Genomic DNA, 12881 nt, shown 5'->3' on the forward strand with positions numbered 1-12881 from the left:
AAAGTGAAGAGAACCCTGGCTGAGAAAAAGGATGGGGAAAAAGACAGGCAGAGGAGAGATCAGGCACACTGAGGATCACAACCTTAATCTTAAGAGCCACAGAAAACTGATGTAGAGTGTTCAGGATAGGACTGAGAGCAAATTGGAGGTAGGGCAGCAGTGGGGATGGAGACCCCAGACCTTTGCAGCAGCCTAGGGCACAGGAGGGTAGTCCTAACTAGAGAGTAAGATATGGAGAGAATTAAATGGATTTGCAGATATGTGCAAGGTGCAATAGACAGGATTAGTAATGGATTAGATACAGGTAGGGGAGAAAGGGAGGTACTTTTGTCTTTACTAATTGGGTTGATGGAGCCATTTGCTAAAACAGGCAAAAATGAAGGAGGCACAGGCATGGAGAGGAAAGGAGAGAGTTCAGTTTGGAGATCGTGAGTTTTTAGGAACTTATAAACATCCAAGTGGATGTGCAGGTAGACACAGGGTCTGGAACTCATAGAAAAGATCTGGGCTAGAGAAAAACATTTAGGAGTTGTTGGCATGTTGGCATGACCTTGGAGCCATGGGAGTATATTAAAATACATAGGAAATTAACTGGTAAAGCATCATAGACCTAAATGTAAAATCTAAAACTATACAACTTCTAGAAGAAAACATAAGAGAAAATCTTTTCAAACTTGGGTCAACAAAGATTTCTTAGATAACACACAAAAAGCATAAACCATAAAACAAAATATTAATCAATTGGAGTTTATCAAAATTAAAAACTGTTGATCTTCAAGGGATTCCATTTAAAAAATGAAAAGCCAAGTCATAGAATAGAAGAAAATACTTGTGATTATATATCTCTCTGACGTATATATGTGTGTGTGTGTGTGTATATATATATGTGTGTATATATATATATATATACATATATATATATCTGACGAATGACTTGTACCCACCCAATTAAGAAATGGGCAAAAGATTTTAATAGACATTACACAAAAGAAGATATACAAATGGCCATTAAGCATGTGAAAAGATGGTCAACATCACTCATCATCAGGAAAATTAGAATGGCTAAAATTAGAAAAGCTGACTGTACCTAGTGTTGGCAAAGATGTGAAGGAACTAGAGCTCTCATAAACTGCTGATGAGAATGTGAGATGGCATAACCACTTTGGAAAACAGTTTGGAAGTTTCTTTGAAAATTAGGCATGCATCTCCCATACAACTTAGCTATCTCGTTCCTAGATATTTATCCAAGAGAATGAAAATATACGTTCACACAAAGGCTTACATGTTAAAATTCATAGCAGCTTTATTTGCAATAGTCCCAAACTGGATATGACTCACCAATAGGTAAGTGGATAAATAAATTGTGGTTTGTATATACAACGGAACACTATCCAGATACAAAAAGAAATGAACTATTGATATTTACAACAGTGCAGATGGATCTCAAAATCATTTCTGCCCAGGGAAGGAAACCAGGCACAAAGACCATATGGTGTATGCTTCCATTCGTATACAATTCCAGAAAATGCAAACTATTCTACTTATGTACAGTGACAGAAAGCAGGGCAGGGTGTACCTGGGGAGCAGGGAGGGACTGACTGCAAAGGGGCGAGAGGACTTTCAGGACGTGATGGGGAGATAATAGAAATGTTCTATATTTTGAATGTGGTTATGGTTTCCTGGTGCAACGACTTCTAAAACTCATCAAATTGTACACTTTAAATGAATGTAATTATTGCACATAAATTATACCTCAATAAAGTTGTTTGGAAAAAAAATCCCCAGAGGGAGAAAAGAGTGAGAAGACAAAAGAGCCGAGAATACAAGTAGTGAAAGGGAGATGGGAAACTGAGTGTGTGTGTGCAGACAATTATATTGAGGAGCTTAAGTGTAAAAGGTTGGTGAGAGTTGGTAGCTGGAGGGTCAGGGGGATCAAGGCCATTTATCCATGCCCTACCTCTCCTTCAGTCTGACTTGCATGGCTCAGATACAGCTGGTCAAGATGGAGCCCTTCATTCATGAGTCACCTCCCTCACGAAGGCTTCCTGGAAGACTTCAACCCACTCTATTCTCTTCTCTTCTCAACTCTGTCAAACTGTCTAGACTACAAAATACCACTCCAGTGTCCCATCTGATCAGATCATGCCTGTCAGTTGCTCTACTCAGTTCTTGTTTCCTTAGTCTAGCAATACCCAGTGGTACTTTTGTTCACAAATTGTTTGTGTAGAAGTTTCTGGTTTCCTCCAATGAGACTGTTCTTTCTCTACTAGTTTTGAAGTTTTGCTATAAGCTAAATAGTTTACAAATATTGTACATATTGAATACTTATCCTGTGAAGTAAATATTACTAACTTCAGTTTACAGGGAAGAAAAGTAAGGTTTAGGGAAATTAAGCAACTTCCCAAAGCAGTAGAACTAGGATTTGAACTTAGGTTTTTGTGAGTTCTGAGTTCTCAGTTCACTCTGAGTTCTAAAGCCTGTAGGCATGGCCACCTTCCAACTGGGGCCATGTTTTATACTTATTGTGCCCACCTTTTCAACTGGTATGATGCTAAGCACATTGCAGATGCAAAACAAGTATTGATTTATTCATTGGTTGATTCTCTCCGCTAATATTTTTATGCTTTAAAATAGCAACCACCTCCCTCCAGGGACTCTTAAGGGGCTTTAAGAATGTCAGTTATTAGGTACATTTCATCCTTGATGAAGCAGATGAAGGAATTAATTAAAGGGACGACAGGTTTTTGTCAGTGTCTGAGTGACACTCTTCTCTCTGCTCATCCCAGCTGCCTTTTCACCTCCTCTGGGACTTCTCCTTCCCTTCAAGAGAAGCTATGGTGATGTCAGGGGATTGTGGCCACTTCCACTGGTCACCTTAGCCCAGACCCAATGTAGGAGCTTCCATTATACTCATGATTCCATTTGGATTCCTGGAGCAGGAAGTGGTGACTGAAGCCACTGCTTGGTCTTTCTTCTTCTAAGTGCAAAGTGACAAGTCCCAAATGTGAAATACAAGGGAATCACAATTGCTAAACATAAAAACTACCTTTTAGTTTCCTTGCAAATAAAGTCCCCTCTTTAGCTCTCTCTTTTTTTTCTCTCTCTCTCTCTCTCAATGTCTGTCTCCCACTCTACCTTCTTTCCTTCTGACTCTCTAATGTCCCAAAAGTCTGCATTATAATTGCTTACCTGAAAGATTTTTTTAAGTTGTTGTAAAAGGCATTCGATTGAGAAATACATTGGAACTAGATTCCAGTTGTGTGTCCTTGATTTTTGCGTAATTTAGGATGAGTCACTGTTTTTTGATGAATCAGTGCAGGAATACGAATTCATTCATGAATACAGGTTTCTAAGGATTCATGAGGATCCAGAGTGAGATACTTGCCAAGAAGGTAGAAAGGCTCTTTCTTCCAGATTTCAGAGTTTATATTCAGTGAAAAGCATGAGAGTAGCAGGGACTGAAAGGGATTGTACTAGTGAGTACAGAAAGCTTTTGCTGATCTAATTTAATCTTAAACCAGCTTTCTCCATGGTTGAAGGAATCTGTGTTCTCCTTAAGCCTTTCTTTCTTGGCTACAATAAAAAAAAACGCAAAGTTTCTTTTAACATATCAGAGGAAACTAAGGATGTGTTGAAGATGCTTCAATGAGAGATAAAGCTGAAATCAGTAATGCTGGAAAAGGTCAAAGCCAGAATTGTTATTTAAATGTTGAACATCCAAAATTTGCTACAAATTGTTTATAAATATTCACAAGAATTAATGCTCTTTTCCTCTGGAAGCTTTCATTACAAGGAAGCCTCCCACACATGACCTCCCACATGTGACCCACACATGTCTCTGTGTGTGTGCGAGCATGTGCGTGTATGTGCGTGTGTTCCAGAAACAAGTGTCTTTTTATAGTATGGGTTGAGTATCCCTCTTCCCTTGACACATGGGAGTACCTGCACAAGCTACTCACATCCCATTTTTAACCTTTCTTCTTTTCCATTAAAGTAAAAATACCTACTGAATCAGAATCACCAAGAGAGGAACCTGGAAATCTCTTTAATAATGAAACCCAGATGACTCCCATGACTGAGGAAGCTTGAGAAACAAGAATTAGATGGTCTGAAGCAAAGCTTCTCCCGATTTGTTGTGCATGTGAATCACCTGGGCATCTAGTTAAAATGCAGATTCTGTTTCAGTAGTTCAGGGATGGAGCTGAAAATCTGCATTTCTAACCAGCTCCCAGGAGATGCTTATGCTGCTCCGACCCCTTTGGGTAACAAGGGTCTAAAGGAAATGCATCCGAATGTCCACACACAGGTATTAATTGGGACCAGAGGAGAGAACAATTATAGAGGCACCTTCTGCTCTTCTTGCTCATCTGATAGTAGAAAGGATTCTTAAGAAAGCCAGCACGGCCCTGCAGGGCAGCAATTTCTCAGTGTACTCACCAAGTTCTAGATCAGATCTTCAGTTTTGCAGGGCCATACGTGCTCCGGACCCAGGCTAACCACACTCCCAAAAGACATCTGTAAGTTATGTATGCTAATTTTTACATATCCAGTAAAACATATAATGATTACTGAGAATCCTGTCTTTGGTCAATGCATTCTCTGCCTGCAAGCAGATCCACATGGGCAGCCAAAATATCAGATTATAATCAGCAGGTGGCTTGGCGAGCAGGCCTTAAGAAGTGTCAGCTGAGTGATTTCAGTGGCCTCTTGCTCTACTGTGGGGACACATCTTAAGTCATGATTCAGTCAGCTTGGCCTGCCTTTCCTGCTGCTATTCTGAGAAGTTCTTGCTTCTCTTGAAGTGTTTGGGTTCAACTCATTCCTTCATCCCTCAAATGGGAAACCTTCCCAAGCCCCAGGTGCTCTGCGAGGTACTGGGGTCACAAAAATGCTAATGAAAATTGAGCCCTGCTTCTCCTGGTCTGCATCTGAAAACCATTCTGTCTCTTGTTCTTTTAATAATTTTTAATTTAAAAAAATTTTTATAGTGGTAAAATTTACATAAAATGTACCATCTTAACCATTTTTAAGTGTACAGTTCAGTTGTCTTAAATACATTTACATTGTTGTGCAACCATCATCACCATCTATCTCTGGAACTTTTTTACCATTCCAAACTGAAACTCCTACCCATTAAACACTGACTCCCCATCCTCACTCCTCCCAACCCCTGGCGACCACCATTCTACTTCATCTCCATGAATCTGACTACTCTCAGTACCTCATATAAGTGGAAACATACTGTATTTGTCCTTTTGCCATTGGCTTATTTCACTTACTGTAATGTCTTCAAGGTTCATCCATGTTTAGCATGTCAGAATTTCCTTCATTTTTAAGGCTGAATAATATCCCATTGTATGTATATACCACATTTTGTGTATCCATTCATCTGTCAATGGACATTTAAGTTGCTTCTGCATTTTGGCTATTGTGAATAATGCTGCTATGAACAAGAGTATACAAATGTCTCCCTGGGACCTGCTTTCAGTTCTTTTGGATCTATACTCAGAAGTGGAATTGCTGGATCATATGGTAATTCTATTTTTAATTATTTTGAGAACCACCATACTATTTCCATAGCAGTTGCACCATTTTACATTCCCATCAACAGTGCACAAGCGTTCCAGTATCCCAATATCCTTGCCAATACTTCTGCCTCTTACTTTAAGTGACTTCCTTAGCTATAATCTGGGCCATTGCCCCAGTGTCCCACTTGAAACACTCTGTCAGTCTTCTCTGTCCTCTACAAATCCTGCTCGACTTCTGAAGACAAGTCATCCCAAGTTTTCTAAAAAGTCTGTTGACATTAGCCCCTGATGAAATCACGTTGTCTACACCTGAGACTGCTCCTGTGTTCCCTTGACGGGGTGTCTCAATCTCGAATCTGTTGCTCCAACCAGAGGTCATGTTCTGTGCTCCTTGGTTTTACCTAGCAGTAAAAGCAATTGGTATTTGTTGTAACTTATTTGATAGAATAATATGAAGAAAAGCAAGAAGGATGCAGAAACTGAAAAAGGAATCAAATGCCCAAAGCTCGATTCCTGTTCTGAGAACTCTGTACAAGGAAAAAAGAAACTGAGTCCTGTTGCCCCAGAATGTTGTCTCTGGTGGAGACTTACTAAAAACCTCTGGACCCACCTGGTCAGACATCCTTCCCGCAGCCACGGTTGCCTTGGAGAGCACTGACCCTAAAGATCACAAGGTGAGGAGAGATGCTTCTCAGAGGAGGACTGGCTCTGCGAGGGCTAACCACAAATCTGTAGCAAGCCAGAATTCATTAGTTCAGGGGATTGCTGTGGGAGTCCATGTGGGTTTTATTACAACGTCTGCAGCCACTTACATTACACAAGTGCTGGGTTTTCTTCCACATGCATTCACCCAGTGGTAGACATCAGTAAACAGCCCCAGTGGGGCGCTGCTGACTGCTGAACCAAACAAATGTTACTTTTTTTTTTTCCAATTAATCTTCCCCCTTTTGTGTTTGAAATCTTCTCAGCCTCTCATTGGGTTCTCTTTAGGGAGGCTATAGTACCCTGTGGCTGCCTTATGTTATAGGAAGAGCTGATGGTGCTGGGATTGGCCTCTTTGAATGATGATTTCTCTGCCATCACATGAATGCTCTGACGTGATGTGTCTGCTACCATCTCTGGCTTTTCCTGCACCCATTTATCTGTATGAAGCAACTCCCTGAAGCTCCCAGCCACCACAGACAGTGCCTGCACAGCAGAGGGCCCAGTTCCAATGCCCTTTCAAGCTCTTCCACCCAGAATGAAATTCCAAGCATGTCAGGAGTGCCGGCCCAACACAGAGCTCCTCTCAAGCTCATCAGAACCAAAGAGAACGAGAAGCTCGGGCAGGTGGGAGACTTTTAGGATATTTAGTACAACTTCCAGCTGATACTTCAAGCCTCTGCCAAGTGTTTGAACTTCTGTGACAGGGAACTCACTACCCCCAAGACAGTTCAGTCATCTCTAGACAGCACATTTGTTCTGGGGTCATTGATGCTCCAAAAGTCTCCTGAGGAGGAACTGGCATGTTCCAAGGGAGAAGAAACCAGCTCCCCAGCTCTGGGGTAACAGCAGGTCTCTTGACACCACCCCTTCCTGACAGTCCTGGGATGCTGTGCTGAGGACTATGTCAGGACTGGGTGCCCCAGATGGTTAGAAAACTGCCATCAGGGTATCTCACCCAGTAGGGAATTCATCAGCCTTCCTGCCCTGAGAACCAGAGAGTAGCCCAGCTGCCCCCAAGTTATGCCCCATCAAGAGGCCCTAAAGGTCTCAGAATTACTCTCAGTCCAGTTGGCTTCCCTTACACCAGTCCAGTTACTGTCCCCTCCTAGATAGGAACCACATTTTCTTTCATAATCCTAACAGAGCCTGACACTTGGGTGTCAGCAGACAATAAGCAGTCTGGGGTCTCTTCATCTCTTGTCTTGACCGCTACCATCACCCTAGACTCCTCCCCCTGCCTTCCCCCCGCCCCACCTCTAGGCTCCCTACCTCCACTTGCCACCCAGCTGTCAAAACAACCTTCTAAAGTGCCAATCTGACTGATGCAGGCTCGGCGAGTCAAGGAGTCGAAAGAAAGATTTCTTGGACTCTCAAGGTCTGACAGTAGTGCTCCTTTATTCAGAGAATAGCATGGGGACAGGACCCACAGGCAGTAAAGAGCTGCAGGCACAGGGACAGGACCCACAGGCAGTAAAGAGCTGCAGGCATGGGGACAGGACCCATGGGCAGTGAAGAGCTGCCGGCATGGGGACAGGACCCACAGGCAGTAAAGAGCTGCAGGCATGGGGACAGGACCCATGGGCAGGAAGAGCTGCATCCATGGGGACAGGACCCATGGGCAGGAAGAGCTGCAACGTGTCGAGGATTAGACCTAAATTTATAAGGCATGGGTACGTGACTTATTTTTACTAGACAAAGAAAAGATGATGTAAAAAGTCATTAAATGGTTTCAGTGCAGATGGGGTCTGGTTATTGTGTGGTCGTATAACTTTAGATATGAATCTGGTCATATAGATCGGCATGTAGGCCAGGATGCCCTGGGCTTCTCTCCCTGGGGCAGCCTTGATCCACATCATGGTCACGTTATTCTTCTGCTCAGCATCATTCAGTGGCTTGCTATCTCCTAAGGGATCAAACCCAGTCTTGTGCCAAGCCTCGAGTTCTCTCCAGTTTCTTCATGTTAGTCCACCTTTGGCTGCCTCCTTCACCCCATCTCAGGAAGTGGCCCATCATCTGAGCATTACCCAAGGCCATGATTCTTCCTCATCTCCTCCTTCACCCCTCGCCACATGTTCTCTCTGAAAGCAAGCCCCGTCAATTCTACCTCCAAAATATATACTTACCCATTTACCCCCTTTCTCCTACCACTCTGGTTCAAGCCACTGTCATCTCTCACCAGGATACAGCAGTAGTCTCCTAACTAGCCTTCTTGCTTCCACTTTTGCTCCCTTTAATTCATTCTCTACATAGCAGCCAAAGTAAACTTTAAAAATATAAATCAAATTATGTCATTTCACAGTAAAACCTTTGAATGGCTTCCTATTGGTCTCAGAGTAAAATCTTTGCCAAAAGCCCTGTAGATCCTGGCTTCGCTCACATACCTGACCCTCTCTCATACCATTCTCCCCATAGTCACTGTCCATCTGTCTCTCCCAGCCACAGGCCCTTTGCACTTACTGCTCCCCCGAATACCCTTTCATCGGCTCTATACTGTCATCTCCTCCTCATCTTTTAGTTTCAGCTAAAACATCACCCCCTCAGGAATGCTTGCTGTGACCTATTTTTCTCTATCACAGCACCTTCTTTAGTTCCTTTTAGCACTACTCACAATCTGTAATTAATTAATGTATTTGGTTCCTTATTTATTGTCAGACTCCCTCAAAGCTCCATGAGGGCAAGAATTTTCTCTCATTATACCCACTGCATCTACAGCATCAAATGCAGTTCATATCATTTGGTAAGTGCTCCATAAATTTAGTTAATTGAATGCTAAATGAATCTAGCCCCTGCTCCTTCTCCAGTCTTTCTTCTCCGCCACTCCCCACCCCTACAGCCACATTCCAACCATGCTGACTGGAATTCCCTGAAGATGCAGGCTGCTTTATTTCTCTGTGCCTTTGCATATGCCCCTAGGTTGGGATTCTTAAACTGCCATGTCTACCTAGAAAATTCCTCTGATTGAAATATCATCTCTTCTCCAAAGCCTGTCCAGCCTCACCAAGTGAAGTTAGTGCCCTAAACCTCCATGTGCAACAGTATAGTGCCCATGCCTCTATTCTTGCTCTTGGAAATTTGATTGTAATGATTTTTATTCAAAACCATATCCTCTGTAAACTGTGATATCCCTGAGGAAAGAGATCATGTCTTCTCCATCTCCCCAATCTTCATTCACAATCAAGTATAGAACCTGGAACATGTTAGTTGCTTAACAAACATTTGTTGAAAAGATGACTGAATCAAGTGGGAGAACAGCCCATGGATGTCAGGTCAAGAGGCCAGATTACTAATCCCAGCACCCTGGTAATCCAAGTGACTGATAGTGCCATTTCGTGTCTCAGTTTCTCCACCTATAAATTGGGAATAATAGTTCATTGCCTATCTATCTCATAAGGTTAGTTTAAGAATAAAATGAAATAGTAAATATGAAAATAGTTTGAAAAATATAAATTCATTCATTTCAAAAGTATTTATTGAGTTCTCATTCAGTGCTAAGGTGCTCGAGTTACAAATATGAAGACAGGATCCCTTAAGGATTCTACTTCATCAAGATGGCATTATTGTTAGTTAGCTGCCCACCAGAAAAACATACCTACCCCTGACTGTCTTGGTTCTTGGTCTGCAGCATATTTGCATTAATCCTTTGCTCTTGGATTCACTGCATACCTGTATATTCTAGTTTTACTAGAGGTCTCTGCATGCTTCCAGCTATAATCACGGCTGAATGATTCCCTTACCAATCCTGGTTCCACTTCAGGAAAACTGTCAGCAGTACACACAGCACTAGTCCCATCCATCTGTGTAAGAGATAATGTAATTCTAAGACAATATTTAACATTGTAGGATGAGGCATAAACTCAATATGTTTTCAGGCAGAATAGAAAAAAATATGCGCCCCATCTCATTAATCACAATAAGAATGAGGGATGGGGCAGATACCCAGGCTGGTGCCGTTCTCTCCAAGTTAATCCATCTTCATACTAGGCCCTTGATAAAAAGAATGCCCATGTCGTCATTCTGCTTGTTCAATGGCAATTTACATTGGGGGAGCCCAAGATTTATGGAGTAACAGGAACCTCTCGGTAATAAAAACTTGAGTGATCCATGCTGTGTTTGGAGGTAACTTCTACTGCAAACACTCTCTAGAGATGAAACTTCAAGAGAAGGATTTCAAGGTATGTATTTATAAAACTGATCTATTCACAAGTGTTTATTGGGTTCATTCATTCACTCATTCAGCAAATTTTTACTGGGCACCAACTCTGTGCAAGAAGTTTTGTTAGGGGTTTGGGGCTGCCACAGGAGCCAGATATGGTCTGAACCCTCAAGGGACACCCATGAGGGAAGATGCAAGTCATACCCAGTGAGGGCACCACATGAACTGTAAGCTCCACAAAGACAGGGACGATGTCTGTTCACTCTCCAGTGAACTACCCAGTGTCTACCCAGTGCCTATCACAGGACCTGGCACAGAAAAGCTCATTAAAAATTTGTTAAATGACACCTGTCCATCAATGGTTGAATACATAAACAAAATGTGGCACATACATGCAATGGAATATTACTCAGCCTTTAAAAGGAAGGAAATTCTGACACATGCTACAACCTGAACAAACCTTGAAGACATTGTGCTAAGTGAAACAAGCCCATAATAAAAGGACAAATACTATATGAATCCACTTATATGAGATACCTAGTAGGTCAAATTCAGAGAGGCATAAAGTGAAATGGTGCTTGCCAGAGGTTGAGGGTAGGAGGGAATGTGGAATTATTATTTAATGAGTATAGCGTTTTTCAGTTTTGCAAGATGAAAAAAGTTCTGGAGATGTATAGTGGTGATGGTTGTAGTCCAAAGTAAATGCACTTAATGCCACTGAACTGTTCACTAAAAAGTGGTTACAATGGTAAATTTTATGTTATGTGTGTTTTGCCACCACCACCACCACAACAACAAAAATTTTTAAAGAGCTAGCAAGAAGTCCATAGAGAGCTTGAAGAGAGGCAACAGAGTGTTCCATGGAGAAGGGATCATTGGGAGGACGTATGCTTTCCCAGGGAGGGAGGAATCAGAGGGCATAGAATTGTGCTGAGGTTGTACTCCAGGAATGTCAAGGAAAGGAGGCCAAGGGAAAAGTGGTCAGAAATTGCAGGAGCAGTGGGCCAGTTAGGAACATGGAAATTAAGGGTCAGAGAGTTCCAAGGAGAGCCTTTAGAGAATGACAGCAGTTGATCAAAGCCTTTGGATTTGACAAGTAGGAGGTAACAGGCAACCCCTGGTAGAGCTTCTTCAGAGAATTGTGAACATGGCAGTGAGGCTGTGCAGGGTTAAATGCCAAGTGAATGGAGAATAAGACATTGAGCTTTGATAGTAAAGGAAGGAGAATAAGAGTGGAAACTTGAAGGAATCAGTGGAGGGGAGAGGAAAAAGAATTAACAAGGGACAGAGGATTAAAAGAAAAGGAGAGATGTTCTGGAAGGATCTAGAATGGCTGGGAAGGATGAGTTGGGGGAGTCCTCCTCCCTTTGAAACAAGAGATCAGGAGAAGATGATGGAAGAGGTATCAAGAAGAAGTAAGGTGGGGAAGAGGGAGCTGAAGGGCTCTTGTCTCCTCAGGGAGGTAGGAAGCAAGACCAAGTGCTGACAGTGAGAAGACGGGCATACACCAGAGAAGAGTTGGAGAGTTTGGAGCTGGTTTTATAGGGAATGTGGACAGGCACAAATTGGTGAAGACTACACTTTTTGATCCTGTGTGTACTAGGAGACCAGGGGACCTGACATGACAACACTTGGCTCCTGGTGACCTGAAGGAAGAGAGCAAATGGGAGATTTGCCCAGATGGGCATGGGTGAACAGGGTTAGCAGCAGGGAGACATGTTTCCTCAGGATAGGCAAGAGCATGGATAAAATCAATGTCCATCGAGTCCAGCCTGGATGGTAAGGAAATCGGGACCCAGGGGAGCTAGGAGGATATGAAGTCAGGGACTAGAGTTCATGATGAGGGTGAGGAGATGGTTCTGAAAGAAAGACAGGCTAAGGCCAGGCTGAAGGAAAGGAAACAGTAGCCAGAGAGGAAACTTGGGGTCTGAAATCGTGCTTGAGGAGCAGATGTGTGGGAGGGCAAGGAACAGGAGAGCAGTGCTCACGAGGAGTGGACAGCGTCCAAGTTTAAGCCAAGGAACTGTGAGGTCCAAGTATTTGTGGCATGTTGAAATGTCCCCAGTGATAGTGACAGGGTGATGAGGTGGAGACAAGTGTTAGATGAATGAGAAAATAAACCACTGGAGAGGGAAGAGGGGGGAAGGGGAGGGTTTGCTTGGCTGGCAAGGACAAAAAGGGAAGAGCTTCCTGAAAGATGGAGGCACAGCTCCTGGAGGGATGGGACCCGAGGACTCCAGAAGACGGAGTCTGTCAGGAAGAAACAGGCTGGGGGCAGGATGGACTTCCACTGAAGAGAGTTTGCTGTGGGAAAAGCTGAGGCCACCCATGAAGGAAGGATGATTGGAGGGAGAAAGCTGGAGTTTGGGATTTATAGTTTGGGCAATAATTGTGAAGAAGCTGGATGAAGAGGCAGACTAGAAAACTGAGAGAGGATTACAGAAGGGTGAAGTCAGGGAAATGTGTGTTGAGGAACTTGGGGTCAAAACTCCAAG

General features: G+C 42.9%; 1 protein-coding gene across 2 annotated transcripts in view; it reads left to right on the top strand.

The window, feature by feature from the left end:
* Positions 1–12881, top strand: part of ALK (ALK receptor tyrosine kinase) — a 655114-nt gene that overhangs the window by 352695 nt on the left and 289538 nt on the right. The gene's annotated exons all lie outside the window — the stretch shown is intronic.

This window comes from Equus caballus, chromosome 15 (genome assembly GCF_041296265.1).
Source record: "Equus caballus isolate H_3958 breed thoroughbred chromosome 15, TB-T2T, whole genome shotgun sequence".
In the NCBI taxonomy this organism is placed as follows: domain Eukaryota; kingdom Metazoa; phylum Chordata; class Mammalia; order Perissodactyla; family Equidae; genus Equus; species Equus caballus.